General features: G+C 31.1%; 2 pseudogenes; both read left to right on the top strand.

The window, feature by feature from the left end:
* Positions 1-7660: 7660 nt before the first annotated feature.
* LOC148209720 (uncharacterized) lies at positions 7661-11483 on the top strand (annotated as a pseudogene).
* An 11-nt stretch (positions 11484-11494) lies between these two features.
* LOC111023232 (uncharacterized) lies at positions 11495-12285 on the top strand (annotated as a pseudogene).
* Positions 12286-18506: the final 6221 nt, after the last annotated feature.

Here is an 18506-nt window from a genome sequence, read left to right as displayed (position 1 = left end):
CAAATATATAAACTGTATATTCAATATACATTGTATATCAAATATATACTATTTCAGTTACATTAAATAATATTGGATCTTAGTTTATTAGAATACAAGTAATGCAAAGAAATAATAAAATAACTTTTATTAATAATAAATATAATGTTTATAAATTACAAACTCACGAGCTCAGGGCACTAAACCCAACAGTTATGTTATTACTCTTAAAGATGGTTCTTGTAAAATTTATGATCCTGTTAGAGGGGCTATGTCCTTAAATAGATTATTTCCTTTGAAGATTGAAAGTACTCAACCTTGTTTGATGGCTGAAATTAAAGACCCTTCATGGTTGTGGCATTTTCGTTATAGTCAGTAAAGTTTCAGTGGTTTGATGACCCTGAAAAAGAAGAACATAGTCAGCAGTTTTCCTCAGAGTATTTCACCTATTTAAGTCTGTGAAGAATGTGTTGTTGGCAAACAAAATCGTTATAAATTTGAAAACAGGAAGTCTTGGAGAGCAAAACATGTTTTAGAGTTGGTGCATTCGGATATTTGTGGGCCAATATACCACAATCTCAAATGGAGGTGAGATACATTATTAACTTCACTGATAATTTTTCTAGAAAAACTTGGGTCTATTTTTTACAGGAAAAATCAGAAGCTTGTTGTTCTACATTTAAAAGCTTGAAAGCCCATGTTGAAAATCAAGCAAGCAGGACCATAAAGACTCTTCGTAGTGGATCGTGGTGGCGAATATTTCTCAGAAGGATTCAAAGATTTTTGTACAGAGCAAGACATTCAACGAGAGCTTACAGCACCCTACACACCACAACAAAATGGTGTGTCCGTGAGGAAAAATAGAACCATTATCAACATGGTTAGAAGCTTGTTGTCAAGAGGAGGAATCCCGAAGGCTTCTTGGCAAGAAGCGGTAAATTGGAGTGTTCATATTATTAACTGAAGTCCACCTTTTGCTGTTAAAAATATGACACCAGAAGAAGCTTGGAGTGAAAGAAGACCTACTGTGGATCATTTCAAAATCTTTGGGTGCATCGCATACGCTCGTGTCCTGAGCGTAAAGAGGAAGAAGCTTAATTATAAGGCAGAAAAATGCATATTTCTCGGCGTAAGTGAAACATCTAAAACATTTAAATTGTTTAATTCACTAATAGAGAAGAAAGTGATCAGTAGGGACGTAGTTTTGATGAAAAAAACGTATTAGACTGGAATAGGCAGTAGCCTACCCAAGTATTTGCAGAAGATAATGATAACCATGAGCAAATTTCAACCCTTTTTATGATTAAAAATGAAATTCAAGCAGCCGTTGTAGCCTCACCAACAACCACAGAAGTTAATGAAGAAGAAGCACAATCTTCGCATTGTGTTAGAAGGCCTGCTTGGATGGAAATTATGAGGTCACGAGTATTCAAGATGCAATCACTCATTTTGCTTTGTTTGCAGATTGTGATCCTACAATCTTTGAGATTATTGTCAAAGAAGAAAAATGGCGAAAAGTTATAGATGAGAAGATTGATTCCATTGAGAGAAATGATACATGAGAGTTATCTAATCTTTCCGAAGGTCAGAAAACTATTGGTGTTAAGTGGGTATTCAAAATGAAGTTGAAAGAAAATTGTGAGATTGACAATTACAAGGCACATTTGGTGGCTAAAGGATAGAAGCAGCAATATGGAGTAGACTATACCGAAGTTTTTCCTCCAGTTGCAAGACATGACACGATCAGATTGGTGGTAGCATTAGCAATCTAGAGTTCTTGGTTTATCTTATAGCTAGATGTCAAATCGGCATTCTTACATGGTTATTTGAAGGTAGGGGTATTTATTGACCAACCGCCTAATTATATTTGTGAATCAAAATGAGCATAAAATTTTCAAATTGAAGAAAGCTCTTTACGGGCTAAAATAAGCTCATCGAGCATGGTATAGTCGCATTGAATCTTATTTTCTTAAAGTTGGATTTTCAAAATGCCCACATGAGCTTACACTTTTTATCAAGGTTGGGTATAATAGCAAAATTCTCATTATTTGCTCATATGTTGATGACCTTATTTTTACTAGAAATTGTGATACCATATTTAAAGAATTTAAGAAATCCATGATGGATGAGTTTGAAATGTCTGATCATGGTATGATGCATCATTATCTTGGAATAGAACTATTACAATCAAAGTCTAGGATATTTATTTCTAATATATATATATATATATTTATGGGAGATATTCTTGACAGATTTTAGATGAAGGATTGTAATCTTGTAAATACTACAGTTGAGTTTGTGTTGAATCTCGATAAAGATTGTGAAAAGAACAAGGTGGACAACACACTTTACAACCAAATTGTTAACAGTTTGATGTATCTAACTACAAGGCCAGACATAATGTATTCAATGAGTTTGATCAGCCGATACATGGAATATCCTATATAAATGCACTTGTTAGCAGCCAAGAGAATTCTCCGTTACTTGCAAGAGACGAGAGATTTTAGACTGTCTTATAAGAAGGGTAGCATGTTAGAATTGTTCGGTTTTGCTGATAGTTAATATGTAGGAGACTAAGATGACGGGAGGAGCACCTCGGGCTACGTTTTTCCGTAGGGGATGAATGTCATTTCGTGGTCATCGAAGAAGCAACTGATCGTCACTCTTTCAAGCATAGAAGCTGAATTTGTTGTTGCGATAGCTTGTGCTTGTCAAACAATTTGGCTTCAGAGAATTTTAGAGGAGTTGAAATTCAAGCAACCAAGAGCAACCATGATTTCTGTGACAACACTTGAGCCATTAAGTTGTCCAAATATCTATACTACATTGAAGAAGTAAGCATATCGACGTCAAGTACTATTTTCTAATAGATCTCAACAATGACGACACCATTAATCTGAAGTACTGCAGAAGCGAGAAACAACTAGCTGACATACTTACGAAACCTCTCAAGATTTTGGCTTTCCAAAATTTGATAAGGTTGATGGGTATGTGCACTTTAAAGGACGTTGATGTTGTTAACTGAAGCACAGTAGTGTTCAGTTTAAGGAAGAGATTGTTAGCATAATAACTATTTTTAGTATTTATTAAAGCTCTTTGTTATCAGTCAAATTGTCCTCATCTTTAGGAGATTAGTTAAGGATTTTGTTAGTTGTGGAGTCCTATTTTTATATTATTATGTTATGTATTTACCTATATAAATAGGCTAAAGCTTTCTCAATCCAAGGTAGTGAAATCATCCCCTTCCTCACATATTTATTATTCCTTAGTGTTTATTTCCTGTTAACAAACAAAACCTCCACCAGAGGTACCAAAAATCCATTAAAGTGCCCCACTATTGGGTGCAAGTTACACCAAAAATAATTGGGTGAAGGGATGAAGAGACATCCTAACTCCATATCCAAACATTTTCGCATAAATCCTTATATATCGAAAATGTGGGTTTTCTAAAGTTTCGCCCTCGCAAAGTTATCTAAGTTTGACATTCTTAGAGATGTCATACCTATATCTAAGAGTCGTCAAAAACATCTCTGTACACTCGGATAAATTTTTAACTGGATCCCTAGCGGAGATAGAAGGAAACCCCCCACTTGATTCCCCTATTATATGTGTCAAAGGCATTGAAAGTTTTGGTCCTAGGCATCTATTGACCTATTCCCAAAATCAAAATGAAAAGAAAGATGACAAATGAATCAAAGAAGATTACTGGCCTAAAACCACATGCGATGAAAGCTTTGGATGAGTTCGAATTAGAAACCATCTTCAAAGAACCAGTGTGCGTAAGTTCAAAATGAAAGCAGTAGAGACTTATAAAATCCATAAATCTGTCTTGATCATGTAATCTAGGGTTCGTTGAACGGCCCATATTAAAAAGACTTTTAATGACATTCAGAATTTGCAACAGAGAACTTAGGGTTCTATGATTAATTAAAACGCTAGTTATTAATTCTTGTGGTAATTATTTAAGGTTACTCATGTTTAATTATGAAAGAGTTTGGTGTTCAACTTGGAAACGTTAATCTGTCCTTTGCAGAGTTGGTCTCCTACTCAACTTACAAAGTAGGGGTTAATATTAGGAGGTTGAAAATTCATTGCCACATGTCATGCGCTTAGACCTTACCTCCAGATAAGTCCGAACACAAGATCAGAACATGGTTACGTTGGGAGTACTAGGAGTTTGGAGGTGTGTGTTCAAAGATATCCGCTAAACGATATTCTAACCACCCACTCACCACACTCTACTTTCTGCTACGCGATTTCTAGATAGGATATCCTGGGCAATTAACATGTAGTAGTTGGCCATCTATAAATAGCCTAGGTAACTTGATTCACAGGTATGCGCTGATTCTCGATTTGAGTTTGAGAATAAATCAATTCGGACATCTACTAACTTGAGCGTTAGAGTGCTCATACTTCTTTTGTAGGTTAATTCTCATTGGGGTTCGTTAGACATTTGAGTGAGATTTTGTACTCAAACAATCATGGACGAGATAGAATAAAGAAGGAAGAGGGAAGCAATTCTCCTCTTGATTCACATTAAAAAAATTATATAAAAAAATAAAACTTTTAAGTTTTCTCTCAAATTTGTCATAAGATTATATAAATTTACTAAGTTGGAATCAGAAATAAAATACATAGATGATGATCGTGACCACCCTCTGCTACCTTTACCAAGCTCTTCCAAAGTTGACCCATTTAATTTTGTTTAATTTTTATTTATTTAGTTTGAGTACAATAAACTGTTGGAACGAACAATTCATTCTACAATGGAATTTTGAATTCCAAACAAATAAATCTTAAATCGGCATTTAATTTATATTTTGAATAAAATTAGGATTAGGATTAGAAACTTATCTTTGTAGAATCCTCAATTTGATGATCCTCCAGATCTTTCTTAGTATGACTGAAACAACAGATTAAGGTTGGTGGGAACTCCTTGAAACAAAACTAAGAAGAAAATTTTCCTCTAAGTCTTGGAAAATTGAAGAATTTATGGAGGAAATCGAGTTTCAAATTGCTAGAAACCAACATCAGGGAGAATTCACTCAAAGAATGTGTCTTTTTTTTTTTTGCTTACCCCGACGTCTTATTTATAGGAGCTTGAGGTGAATATTTCAGGGTCTATTTGGTGAAGTTCTCGTTTCATGTTTCCCGTTTCCTATTTCCTGTTTCTTGTTTTTAATTTTTGGAACTAGAAACAGAAATACGTTTGATAACCATTTAGGTTACTTGTTTCTCGAAAAAAAAAAAGAGAAGAGCAAAACTATATTTGAGAACTATTTCTAATTTCTTGTTTTAATTTTTAGGTTTTTTAGTATAACAACTTGTGGGTGTGAGGATTTGAATCTACGACCTCTTGGTCATGGATATATACCTTAACTTAGGTTGGCTTGTTTTTATTTTTAGAAATTTAGTAAATATAAAATAAAAAGATATAACATATACTCGAATAAATAAACAATATCAAAAGTTTAGAGTATTGAATACAATTCAAGTCTAAAACGTAAGTTAAAAGTAGTAATAATATTTATTCTTCAAATCCAACCCAAATTTGATCTGCAATATCGTCTCTCACTCAAGCCATTCGTTTTAAATGATGTCAACTCAGATCTAGCTTAATTAGACTACTATGTTCTGACGCACTTCGTAAATTGATAACCCTCCAAAAGAGAGTTATTTGTGCAAGAATTTCATATAAATTAGTTAAGGGTAGTCAAACTAACACCCAATCCACATTGATTTTGTGCAAAGAATGTTATAAATTCAATATCCTCCTTATTTTTGCTAACAATGCTCAGATTTATGAAGAATTGCCTAATTTTGAATGTTTTGATGTAGCATTGTTGATGATGCAGCATCAGAATAAAAAATGCAGAAAAGACAGAACTGAAAGTGACATATTTTTACCTAAAAATTTATTGCAATAAAACGTAGATTCACCATTAAATTGGGCTGGGCCCCGTTTGATCCATTTTGGTTGCCCTAAAATTGAGGAAGGCTATAAATGCTTTCATTTCAAAGTTGCGTCCATTCATTCTTATTCTTCATAAAAATCCTAAAAAGAACAAGATAAGAGAAGAGGGAAGAAAGCTCCAAAGAAACCGTTGAAGAAGACAACAAAGAGAGAATGACTGCTGCTATTCTTCAGTTTCTTCTTCTTTTGTACTCTTTAGTGCACGGGTTTTGTATTTTCTTCTTCCCTTTTCTTGTATGGCATTGCGTAGCTAAGTTTATTTGTAAGGGGGAGGATGTTGTGAGCTTGTTCTTGGGCTGTAAAATTTGCTTTGACTTGATGATAATATATATACTGAGTTGAAGTTGTTTTTAACGTTTTATTTTCAATGTGCTTGGCCAACATATTGGAATATCTACTTTAGTTAGAGTGTTGGTACTTAGGAATAAGACTCACCTAGCAAGGTTATAAACTGAGTATATATCCTGTCAAGTTTGTCTAAAAACATGAATAGTAGAAAATCTAGGAAATCTAGGAAGATTCTGTGTCTGTTTGGCCAGTATATTATATCGTCGATGTTGTAGCATTGTTTGCGTAAACCCAGAAGAAGTCACATAAACTCTTCCCTCTTACCCTTGTTACATCTGTAGTTAACCCATTTTACTTCACTTTCCTAAAATCGAACTATATTCATATGTGTTCTATTCAGTTAGTTAGTAAGCTTTTTATGCACTAATTTAAATTCCGAAGTCTTTGTATTCAACCATACTTTTGCTAAGCTTATTTAGTTTTCTTAAGTAAAATATTGAAGTGTTTAGTCATCAATCCCTGTAGATACGATCTTTTTTATCACTTGCTACAACGATTGTGTAACTTGCACAAAGGGTTCTAAACCATAACAACATAAATCTTCAACGATCGTTAAAGAATATAATTCATTAAAGAAAATATAATTTATAATATAAAAGTTTAAACTATTAGTTTTAAATAAAGAATAAATTCTCAAATATTTTTAATTTAAAAAATTAAAAAATATTTTATCAGAAAAAAAAGAAAATATTTTATCAATAAATTATTTTATAGATAGAAACTACACACGTGAATATACCAACAAGGCTCAAGATCAATTATAATTAAAAATGCACGATATACATTATGTAAACTGAGACCAAGATATGAAAACAGAAAAAACGAAACTACTTTTTGTAGTTTGCAAAATTTAGCATTTTTTTAAACGTTTTTCAAATTTTTGAAACGAGAAGTGGGATGAATTACCAAACAAGTCTATTTCGGAAAAAAAAGGAATAAAAAACAAAAAATGGGAAATAAACACTTTAGACCTCGTTTGATAACGTTCTCGTTTCTTGTTTCTTGTTCTCATTTCTCATTTTTTTAGAAACAGACTTGTTTGGTAACTATTCTCGTTTCTAAATTTTGAAAAACGTTTATGAAAAAAGGGCAAAATTGTGGGAACTCCCAAAACAAGTTTCTCTTGTTCTGATTCTTTTTTTTTTTTTTTTGGTTCCCTGTTGATTCTTTATCTTATTCACTAGAGGGATTCCTTCTTCGCTAGGGTTCTTCGAATTCATGGAAGGTATGTTCTATTACTCTTCTCCTTTTTTTCTCAATCTATACTTCAAAATAAAAGCAAAATTTCTCGTCTATTTGAGAGTCTTTCCCATGGAGAATGGATACGCTTCACAAACCTCTTCTCCATGGTATGAGCTTCTTCTTCTGCTCTAATGACGATTTGGGGGTTTTCTTTTTTGATTTTGCATGCAATTGGTTTACGGGTCTTTGTTATTTGCTCATTTTTAGTGGAAAATCCATATACTTTTGGATTTTTGTGGTGTGGTTGTGGAGATGTTGTGGATATCTGATTTCTTTTTATCCTTTTTTGTTTGGCTCTTTTGAGTTTGAGGTAAATTTGAGTGTGCTAGCTAGATATTTTTCCCTTTAAAAAATGGGGTATAGGTGCAGGTTATGTGTATATAGAATATGAAAATGCAACAAAAGCTAGTCTAATTAGCTAGATATTTTTTTGTTGTTTTCTTTGTTTACGATATCATTTAGTTAGTGAAAGTTGTTGAAAGACAACAAATCTATACAACTCTCATTAGTTCACAGAAAAAATAAATTAATCTTAAATATATCAGAAGTATGGCGGTGAAAGAAACTTAAAACTATAAACCAAGAAGATGCATAGTATTTTGATAAATTGACCATTTCCTCCCAACCTAGACACTTTCTTTCAGAAAATCTCAGATTTCTTTTACACCATATCCCAAAATAGTTGCCTTTATATCATTATCCATGGCATTTTAGCCCTACTTTTGATCATAAAACAGTTGAGAAACGTTATCATTGACCGGCTGATCAAAGACTCAAGAACAACCAAAGCATTAAAATTGAGAATCCCATAATTTCCAACCATGTGAACAGTGAAAGACATGTGTGCTTGGTCATTTTCTACTAAACATAATATGAAGCAATTTGGGCTTGGGGCAGTTCAAAGGAATTCTCTTCGCAATCGTTTTGTATTACTAAAATAAAACCTTCATGACAAATAGAATCCAAACAAAGATCTTCACCTTTAGAGGACCATCACATCTTCCAACAAAGCCTCAATAATTCTCTATTTTATTAGGGAGCATGAGATTATGAGTTTCCAAAACACGAAATTTTTATCCTTCCCCTCATTCTAGTGTGTACCCCATTAATTGTTCCTTTAACTCTTCCATCTTCTCATGTAATATTTTCCTTGCAGTAATTCTGCACATAGTACTCCCTCCAAAGCTTGGCTATAAAATATTTTCCTGCATGCTCTATGATTGAGTAAAATCTGGGGAACTTGTACGATATTGGTTGATCTCTACCCATTTATCATTCCAAAATGAAGTCTTTCCATTCTCATTCTTGGCCACCAAAAAATTCGCCGTGTGGTATTTTAGTTTCATAATATTCCATTAAGGCTTCTTGTACATTCTATCCTCCAATTCCCTTTAGGTTTTGGAATGGGCGTTAAACATACTCACAATTCTTCACATACTCTACAGGACTATCCCTAGAAGGATTCTTTTTTAGTCTTACAGACTCTTGTCTTCTTTGGCTGGAAAAAGGGAGAGGAGTTGTCTTTTTTTTTTTTTTGTTCCAAAACTCTCTTTCATGCTTTAAAATGTTCAGACTCTCTAATTGGATTAGCCACCAACACATTCTCTTCGTCCTCCTCCATGTTCAATTTCAAAGTGGTTATGTAAGTTGCCCATCATAGTACCATCATCTTCTCCCCTTCGATGTTGTAGTTGTACCTCGACTGTTTAAACTCACTTTCAAGTCGTCGCATCTTTAAGGCCCCAATGCCCTATTTTATTCTTACTTGGGGACATGGCCTATGCACTTCATTTGACTTTCCATTAAGGTGGTTTCCATTAGTCTTGCCCATGAAGCTTTATCCTTCATGTGACATTCCTCCGGATTTCTCCGAATCTCCATTTTACTCTATTCCTATTGTTACTACTATTAATATCTTTTCATGCTTGTTCAAAACAATACAAAAGTTAGTAGTTTTGAAACAATATTCAGAAGCTATTGTAGTTTTTGCTCTTGTGATGTGTTAGTTTTTGTCATAGTTAGTGCAGGTTACCATTTTGATTTGTTTGGCTCTTTTGAGTTTGATGCTCAGGTTGATTTTTTGCTTAAATTGAGAATTTTCAATTTTAGTTTCGTGTGCTTGTTTAAATACTTACTAAATAGTTTGATTTTGTTTTAATTCTTATACATCATTTTCGATGTCAATAAAATCATTAGAAAAGCATTGTGTTGATGATGTGGTTGAAATTGAAGATGAGTTAAAAAGTGAGGGACCATGGTTAGACAAGAATCAAGCTTTATTGATTTAATGGATGAAGAAGTTACAAAGGCCAATCAACCAACCACAAAATTTACAAATTCAATTTGGAATCATATGAGAAACCAACTAAATATTATTACAGAATATGCTTATACTGATGACTAGCTGAAAAATAAGTTCAATAAGTTAAGACGAATTTACAAGGACTTCAAGAAGTTATTGAGTGGTATAACTGGAAATGGGTGTGATCCATTATTAGGCACTGTCACTCTTGAAGAGGAGCAATGAAATGATCTTTTTAAGGTAAAAATAAATTAAAGTATTTTTTCGTACGACTTATATATTGATGTGCAATTTCTCATAGGTGAATAAAAGAGCTAAGAACTTTTAAAAAATGGTTGTCCACATTATGGAAAGCTTATGAGAATATTTGGAGATACTAAAGCTACAGGTGCTAATGTTTGTCTATCAACCAAAATTCCATCAGATTTTGAAGATGAAACTGATGTTGGAAGAAATACAAACTTTTTTATTGAAGATAATAAAAGACAAGAAAAAAGTGGGAAATGAGTTCGAAGGAAAAGAAAAGAGATGAGTAGTTTCATTTCCTCGTTTATATATGTGTATGCTGAAAATGCAAAGAGAAGAAATGATATTCTTGAGAAAAAATCTCGAGTCGATGAAAGTCAGTCATCAAAGGCAAAAGATTCTACAAATGAAGAGTTGATGGAATGCTTCCAAGTTTTAAATACAATGGAAGATATTAATGGAGAAGCTTATACTAAAGTCTTGAAGCTTTTGCATGGGGATACTGCTTGGAGAAAAAATGTTTTTACTCATGCATGAGTCAAGAAAGAAAGATTTCGTTCATAGTATTTATATGTCATTTTATGCTTTTATTTTGATTGAAACTTGAAAATCTAATTTGTGGTTATCTTTTGTGGTTATGTTATTTCTTTTGATTGAAACTCAAAGTTCGACTGATGTGGTTATCGTTTTTGGTTTATAAGATAAATATTTCGAATTCGATTTCTTTTTATTTTTATTTTTCTCATTGTGATCCATTTATGTTTATAAAGTTGTTTCTTACTCCTATCTTATTTATACAAGTTCATGGAACTATTTCAACACAATAGGAAGGATATTATTGGAGATGATGACTTTAAGGATTACAACGATGAAGAGATGATGAGTTTTTATACGTATTTGTATGTTTGCATTGACGTCTACTAGTATTCTAAACAACCTTGTAAAACTTCTTCACCTAAAGGTCATGATTATGTGATTGAGTTATTAAATGACAACAACATAAGATGCTTTGATTGTTTTAGGATGAAAAAAGTTACATTCATAGTTTTTTGCGAAGAATTAAAATCTAAAACAAATTACATTCAAGAGCAAGTTGCCACCTTTTTTGTTAATGGTATCATATAATGAAAGGAATCGTATGGTAGATTTCAACATTTATCGCATACCATTTCTCTATCCTTCAACCGTGATTTAAAGAAAGTTTGCTAGCTTGGAGTAGAAATTATATGTCCACCCAACTTAGACATTATACCACTGGAGATCATATCCAAGCCTAAATATTATTCTTTCTTTAAAGTAATGAATTACTTATTTTTTTCCACACACATTTTGAATAATTTTTTTTAATAATATGCTTGTGCTTGTGCTTATTTTTTAGAATTCTAATGGTGCGATTGAGCTGCATGCATTCCACAAAGTAAACAAATTATGTTTCGTGGTAGAAAAACTAAGACGGCGTGAAATATAATGTGTATCTGTTCGTTTGATATGCTATTCACCTATGTCATGTCTAGTTGGGAAGGATCGTCCAATGATTCTCGCATACTTCTTGAATGTATGAGGCATCTTGAGAGTAGATTTCCTATGCCTAAAGAAGGTATATAAATATATTTGTTTGTTATATTTAAATTCAATATTTGGGTTCATCATAAGTTTCTATTATTATGCAGAAAAATATATCTTGTTAATTCTGGATATACAAATATGCTTGGGTTTCTAGCACCATGCAGTCAAAGGTACCATCTATGAGATTTTAGAGAAAGGAGGCAACATCCTCGAGGTAGGGAAGCGGTGTTTAACTATCAACATTCTTCACTACGAAACGTAATTGAACGTTGTTAAATAAATGCCTCTTTACCCGGTCGATACACAAAAATATATACCAATAGCATATTGTACTGTTCACAATTATGTTAGATTAAATGATCGTGAATATGATCTATTTAATGACTATAGCAATGAATCAATGATCGTTGAAGATTTACAAAGTTTGTCAGAACAGAGTATTCTAATTGAAGTAGATGGAAGGTAAAATCATTTAAGGTGAATGGCTCGAGTGGGAGACAATATTGCAAATCAAATTTGGGCAACATTTGAAGGATATATATTATTGTTATTTTTAATTTTGCTCTTGAGACTTGAATTGTAATAGATATTCTAAACTCTAGATGATGTTTATTTCTTTTTATTTCTTTTTATTTTTTGATTTTGTTTCTGTTTCTTTTTTTTTTTCCAACAAACAAGAAACATAAATGAAATGATAAAGCCACACAATCACAACATGCATAACATTAATCTTATCTAAATTCATGACACATAACACTACTAACTTAACTACGAGTGGAATGTCTCACACATTATGTCATGTTTTACCTAAACATGCTTTAGTATTGAACATACTTAAAATGAAATGACTATGAAATGATAAAGCCACACAATCACAACATGCTTTACAATAACATCAAATTTAACCACAATAACCATTCAATAACAAAATATATTTAAGCAACATGAATAACATAATTAATTAACAAACCAAGGTAACAAATAACATAATTCACTTACAATCAATCAATTACCTGAACGTCGTAAATTAAAGATAAATCCTTAAAGCTTCCTAAATAGAAATTAACATATCTAAAATTAGTATTTAATTACCTAAATTTTGCTTTTTAAGAAAACCTCATAAACTAACTAGGTTCACTAATTTACTAGTCTAAATTATATATTACTAAAATAAATATTTAAATTTGTAAAACTAATTTCTAAACTCATATTAGCCTTTGATTTTTGGACAAAAATATCTATCAAACGATATACTTAATTTCAAAATTCGAAAATAAAGAAGTCACATAACACTAATTTTTACCAATTTTAAGCTCTATGTAAAATTAATCATAAAACTAATTTTAATACATTGAAAATACATTTTAGGCTAGTTTAAAGGTGCTAGTCATGGTCACAAAAATTAAGAATTAACAAATCCAATTTTTCATACTAACCAATCTAAAACTATGAAAATAATATAAATCATTAAAAACCATTATGAAGCAATTTAGGATGATTTTTTATTTCTGATTTTCAGACCTCAAATTAACAAAACTAAGGCCTACACGATACCTATTTTCTTAATAATGAATCCTAAAAATAATTTATATAAGGAATAATGATGCTTACCTTTGGTGCGTTTTCCTCTCTACCGTAAAGAATAGAATGAGAAATTTTTGCAGCAAGTAAGAGAGCTTGATGATGAAAACTTTAGAAAAATAGATATGGACATGCTTAGGCTCTATAAAAGAAATCGTTTCTTACCGAAAAGGTAAAACCGATGAACGACCTTGAAGGAACTTGGAAAAACAACTATTTCTCCCTCTAAGGTGTGATTTACAGCACTAGCATAGATAATGAAGATAATTTTTTTCTTAGAATTGTTCTTGTAGGGAAATGAAAGAAATAAACATAGGTAAATGACTTGGAAGATGAAGCAAACTTGAATATTGGAAGATGAAACAAGCTTCTTCTCTCTCCTCATGCATGACTGAATACTTAATAGGACTGTGAAAGTTTTTTGGTCTTCCCAACTAACTTATTTACTACATGTCTCTCTTGGGTGGAAGGTGGATTGTATTGCCTAATCATGGTTATGAGTTGAGTAAAACTCTCTATATTCCCCCAATTAAGTTAATTTGATTAAGGTACAAAAATAAATAGTAAAATAAAGATAATGTGGGGCTTTACTTGGTTAATTACTTTATAATAAAACTTTGGGTAAAATGTATATGAAACTTTATAGATACTCAAATAACTCCACCATTACAATTACCAGAATTTACAACATTTATCTAATTACTAAAGTATTATTGCTAATTTTGTTACTTAAATACAATTATAATCTTGCTAATCTTATTAATCTCTTATGCATATTTATTTTTTTATTATCATATATAATTAAATAAACATAATAATATCAATCACTAAATTTTGTTGTAATTTTCTTTTAATAAGTAAATAAAATTAACTTGCGGTTAATTAGTTAGAGCATAAGAAACCTACAATTATTAACTAAGATGGATTAAAGTTATTGACATAAAGTTAATTAGATTTGACTAGCTTAGTTGAAATACAATAATAATATAAAGTCAAGAAAATACCCTCAAAGGTAATGCGGGGCATTACACATATAAAATAACATAAACATTTGAAACATGATCAAGATACCAAAAATATCAAATGCTATAAAAAAAATAATTGATAAAGAACAATCATATATCAATTAATCAAACGAACACTGATACCAAATATAACTTAATCATAGGTCTACCTCGACTTATGTCACTATAAAAGAGTTAAATCAAATATAGACAAAGAAAATCACAAGAATCGATTAACCACTTTTGAACAACATGCTAATGAAATTTTTAAAATTAAATCAATTCTTAGCTACTCCCCCTATAAAAAAGAATTCAACCATTCTTTTCAAACAAAATTTCAAAACAAATAATTTTCAACAATGAGCAAAATTTTGAAATTAATTTTCATAGACAATACATAGTTTATGGCAAAAAAAGCATTCAATCAAAATTTTGTCAATCTCATCCAAAGAAAAATTCTTATGTAAAAGACATAGAACTCAACAAAACAAACTTGTTCAAATAAAATATATCAACTATCAATGACCATGTTTATCAAAATAACAAGCATCTAATTGACCAAAAATTCAAGACTTTAAATTTATCAAGAATCAAGCAATTTGAATAAATCTTAACATCAAAATTTTCAATATTTTGATAAATCATAAATCAATCCATTTGATAAATATTAAAAACCAACAATAGAATATCATGTAAAATATGCCAAAATAGATATTCAATAATTTCTGACATATAGCAATCCAATATTTGTAATGTTTATTTTTTGCAAACAACTATCGAATTTAATAATAAATTTTGCCACAACCATTAGACAAGAATTTCTTTTTAACAACTTGATTTTGCACTCTACTTTTTATGGAGAAATTATTTTTTGGAGCATTTTCCAACTTAAAACATTTTGACCTAGTATGACCTTTAACTCCACAAAAATGACATGTAGGTAAAAATTTGACATTATGCATATAATTTCATTTTCTATGAACATGCTTAGTAACAAATTTAGCACTATGCAAATAATTAGTTCAAGCAGAGCATGTTTAGGCACAAAATTCAATTTTGCATGCATATTTCTACCATTTCTATGTTTAGGCATAAATTTAGTATTTGCATTGACATTTAAAGCATTGAATTTAGACAAGTAACAAGATAAGCTTTAGGTCCGTACTTGACACATGAGGAACAAACAACATTATGCAAAGATTTATTCCTTTCAACAAATTTGTGTACCCTACTTTTCTTTTGAAAATTTTCTTTTGAAGTATTGTGCAACTTTTCTCTTTGAGAAAAATTTCTTCTAAAAGAAGTAGTTTGAGCAATTTCAATTTAAAGCACTTAGGTCTAATATGACCTTCAATACCACAAGGATAACGTATAGGTACAAAATTAGATTTAGACTTCTTAGAAACAACATTAAGCATATTAAGCTTAGGCACAATAGGTGATGCTTTAACAAAAATAGTTTTAGAACTTGAAGGAGTAGAACATTCATCTACGTAGCCTAAACCTCTTTTATCACCAAAAGGTTTACCTACTTCAATTATTTTATCTAATCTTTGAGCACTTATTGTCAACTTCTTAATAGAATCTTTTGCAATTTCAAGGTCTTTAGTAGCAAGCATTCCTTTTTCTTTAAGCACATGCAAAAGGTCACTTCTCATAACTATCACATTTAAGAAATTTAATTTTGTCAATGAAAGAAATTTTTTCTTTTTCTAAAGATATATAGCTAGTTTTCAAAATAACAATTTCACTTTTTAAACTACCAATTTTATCTTTTAACTCAAAATAAAGAGATTCATTTTTCTCATTTTTATTTCTCAAATCATTTAATTCAGTTTTTAATTCACATGACAAATATTTGAGATCCTCATTTTCTTTTTCAAGAAATTTAATTCTATCAATCAACACATATTTTCCATCATAAGAATTATCCACCTTCTCATGCAACAATACATAATTAGCTCTATTTTTCAAACAAGCATCTAGCAAAGATTTATTTTCTATGGACAATGAATTATGCTTCTTTGATAGCTTCACATATTTAGAGCTAACTTTTTCTAAATCATGTTGCATATTTTTAAAAACATCAAACAATTCATCATATGAAGGGGTTTATGGTTTACCTCGTCCTCATAACTTTCGAGATTAGTTCCGTCGTTCGAATCAGTCATCAAACACATGGAGGATCCATCACATTTTTCTTTTTCCACTTTATGGAAATTTTTTTGATTTTTAGAATTATAATTCTCCTTCACATCAAATAAATCATTAGTAGTACAAGGAGAGTTTTCAATACTATACATTTTATCAAAAGAAAATTCAAATATCATGTGCATATGTAAAATGTAAAATTTTATCACATATTTTTCTATTTAAAGCATAACATATGATATTTATTACTTGAGCATCGAAAGAAAGCATTTCATCACTTAATTTTAGTTTTGATATATCATTCTCACACACATACAAAATATCAAAATCAATAGATAACAAAAAAGTTTTCATTCCATGTCTCCAAATATCATATTTTCTACCATCAAACAATGAAGGTCTATCAATACAATAACTTTCAAGAAAATCTAAAGTTGTCATAACTAACTCTAGCAATTAAGCTTTTCAAACAATTTTTCAAAAATTAACAAGACACTTAGTATCGAGATACAGTTTGAAAAATAATTTATGTAAAAGAGCGAAACATCACTCTGATACCACTTGTTGGATCGGTATGACAACAATAGAGAGGGATGAATAGAGTTTAATGAAACTTTATAAACTTTTTAACACAGTGGGTCTAATTTGAACAATTACGTAAACTTTTTACAAATAAATAATTTTAACACACAATTAATCAATAAATTAGAAATACATTTTAAGCACCCTAAATAATTCAAATGTAAATATTGAATATAAACATGAATAACAAATTATAACAATTAATTTTATGTCATGTGTGATAAAGAAAATTAATTGCAAAAATTAAATAGAGGAGGGTTAGAGAAAATGACACCGGAAATGTTATAGTGGTTCGACAACACCGGCCTACTCCACTTCCAAATCTCCTCTTGGGTGTTTGACTAAGAAACTTGACTATTTCCATAGGTAGGAGTCAAACTGGTACAAAGCCTTATTTTTCAAGGATCAAGAAGAAACCCGATCCTTTCCATGGTTCAAGATCAAACCGTCACAATGCTCTTTTTTAGGCTCAAGAGCAACCCTTACAAGAGTTGGAATTGTGAAGAACAAACTTACAAACTCTCTAAAAAGAGTGGATACACAAATTTTTGCTCACAATTTTGTAAGAAAAATTCTTATAAAATAAAACCCACAAATGGCTTAGAAAAATAAAAATTACAAGCTCAAGATCTCTCAAATTAAAAATTTCTCTCACAAGAAATTATAAGAATCATTGAAATTTTGGAGAGAAAAACATGAAGAGATTGGAGAGAAAATTGGGAGATAATTGTTGTTAAATTTTGAGAGAAGAAGTTTAAATAGAGGAGGAAATGTTGGAAAGAGATTTGAAATCAAATTTAAATTTGGGTCATTGTAGATACAGCTTGCAAAACTACGATCTCTCGCAGTGGAATCGGAATTATCGACAGAAATAGTGAAGGGGAAATTTTGGCTACAATGACGAAGTGTTTTTGATGTATACCATGAACCTCTAATTGCAGAGCTGTTGGCCATTCGCGAGTGTATGAGGCTTGCGATTCGAATGAATTTCCAGTTCATACTCCTTGAATCCGACTGTCTTCCGACTGTTGATCTGATCAAAGGAGTGAACGAAGTGTTGTTGGAGCTCAGTACTGGGTGGAGGACATCAATAATCTGGCCAAAGATTTCACCCAAATCTCTTTCTTGCATGTACGAAGAGAAGGAAATCAGCCCGTCCACAGACTTGCTTCTGTCGCACTCCACTCTAAAGATAGTGGTCTTTGGTTTTCTGATTTTCCAACTTGGATTGATGTGGTGTCCAAGAGGGATGTCTGCAACCATCATGGTTTTTCTATTTCTCAATAAATTCCATTTTTCTTCTAAAAAAAATCTATTTTATCTTTTTATTTATCTCTACCGCTACATATATCTATACTTGTATCCCTGCATCTACTTATGTCTATATCTTATTTTTCTCTTTCAATTTTGTTTCCAACTCAAGACAGGAGATAGAGATACGAGTCGATATAGAGATAGAGATACGAGAAAGAAAGTAAAAAAATAATTAAGAAAATGTGAAAGAGAAGCGAAAATTGGGTATTTCAAGTTG

Source organism: Momordica charantia, assembly GCF_013281855.1.
Source record: "Momordica charantia cultivar OHB3-1 chromosome 8 unlocalized genomic scaffold, Mcharantia_2.0 BLBB01000008.1, whole genome shotgun sequence".
Taxonomy (NCBI): domain Eukaryota; kingdom Viridiplantae; phylum Streptophyta; class Magnoliopsida; order Cucurbitales; family Cucurbitaceae; genus Momordica; species Momordica charantia.
This window is presented reverse-complemented; position numbering and strand designations above follow the sequence as displayed.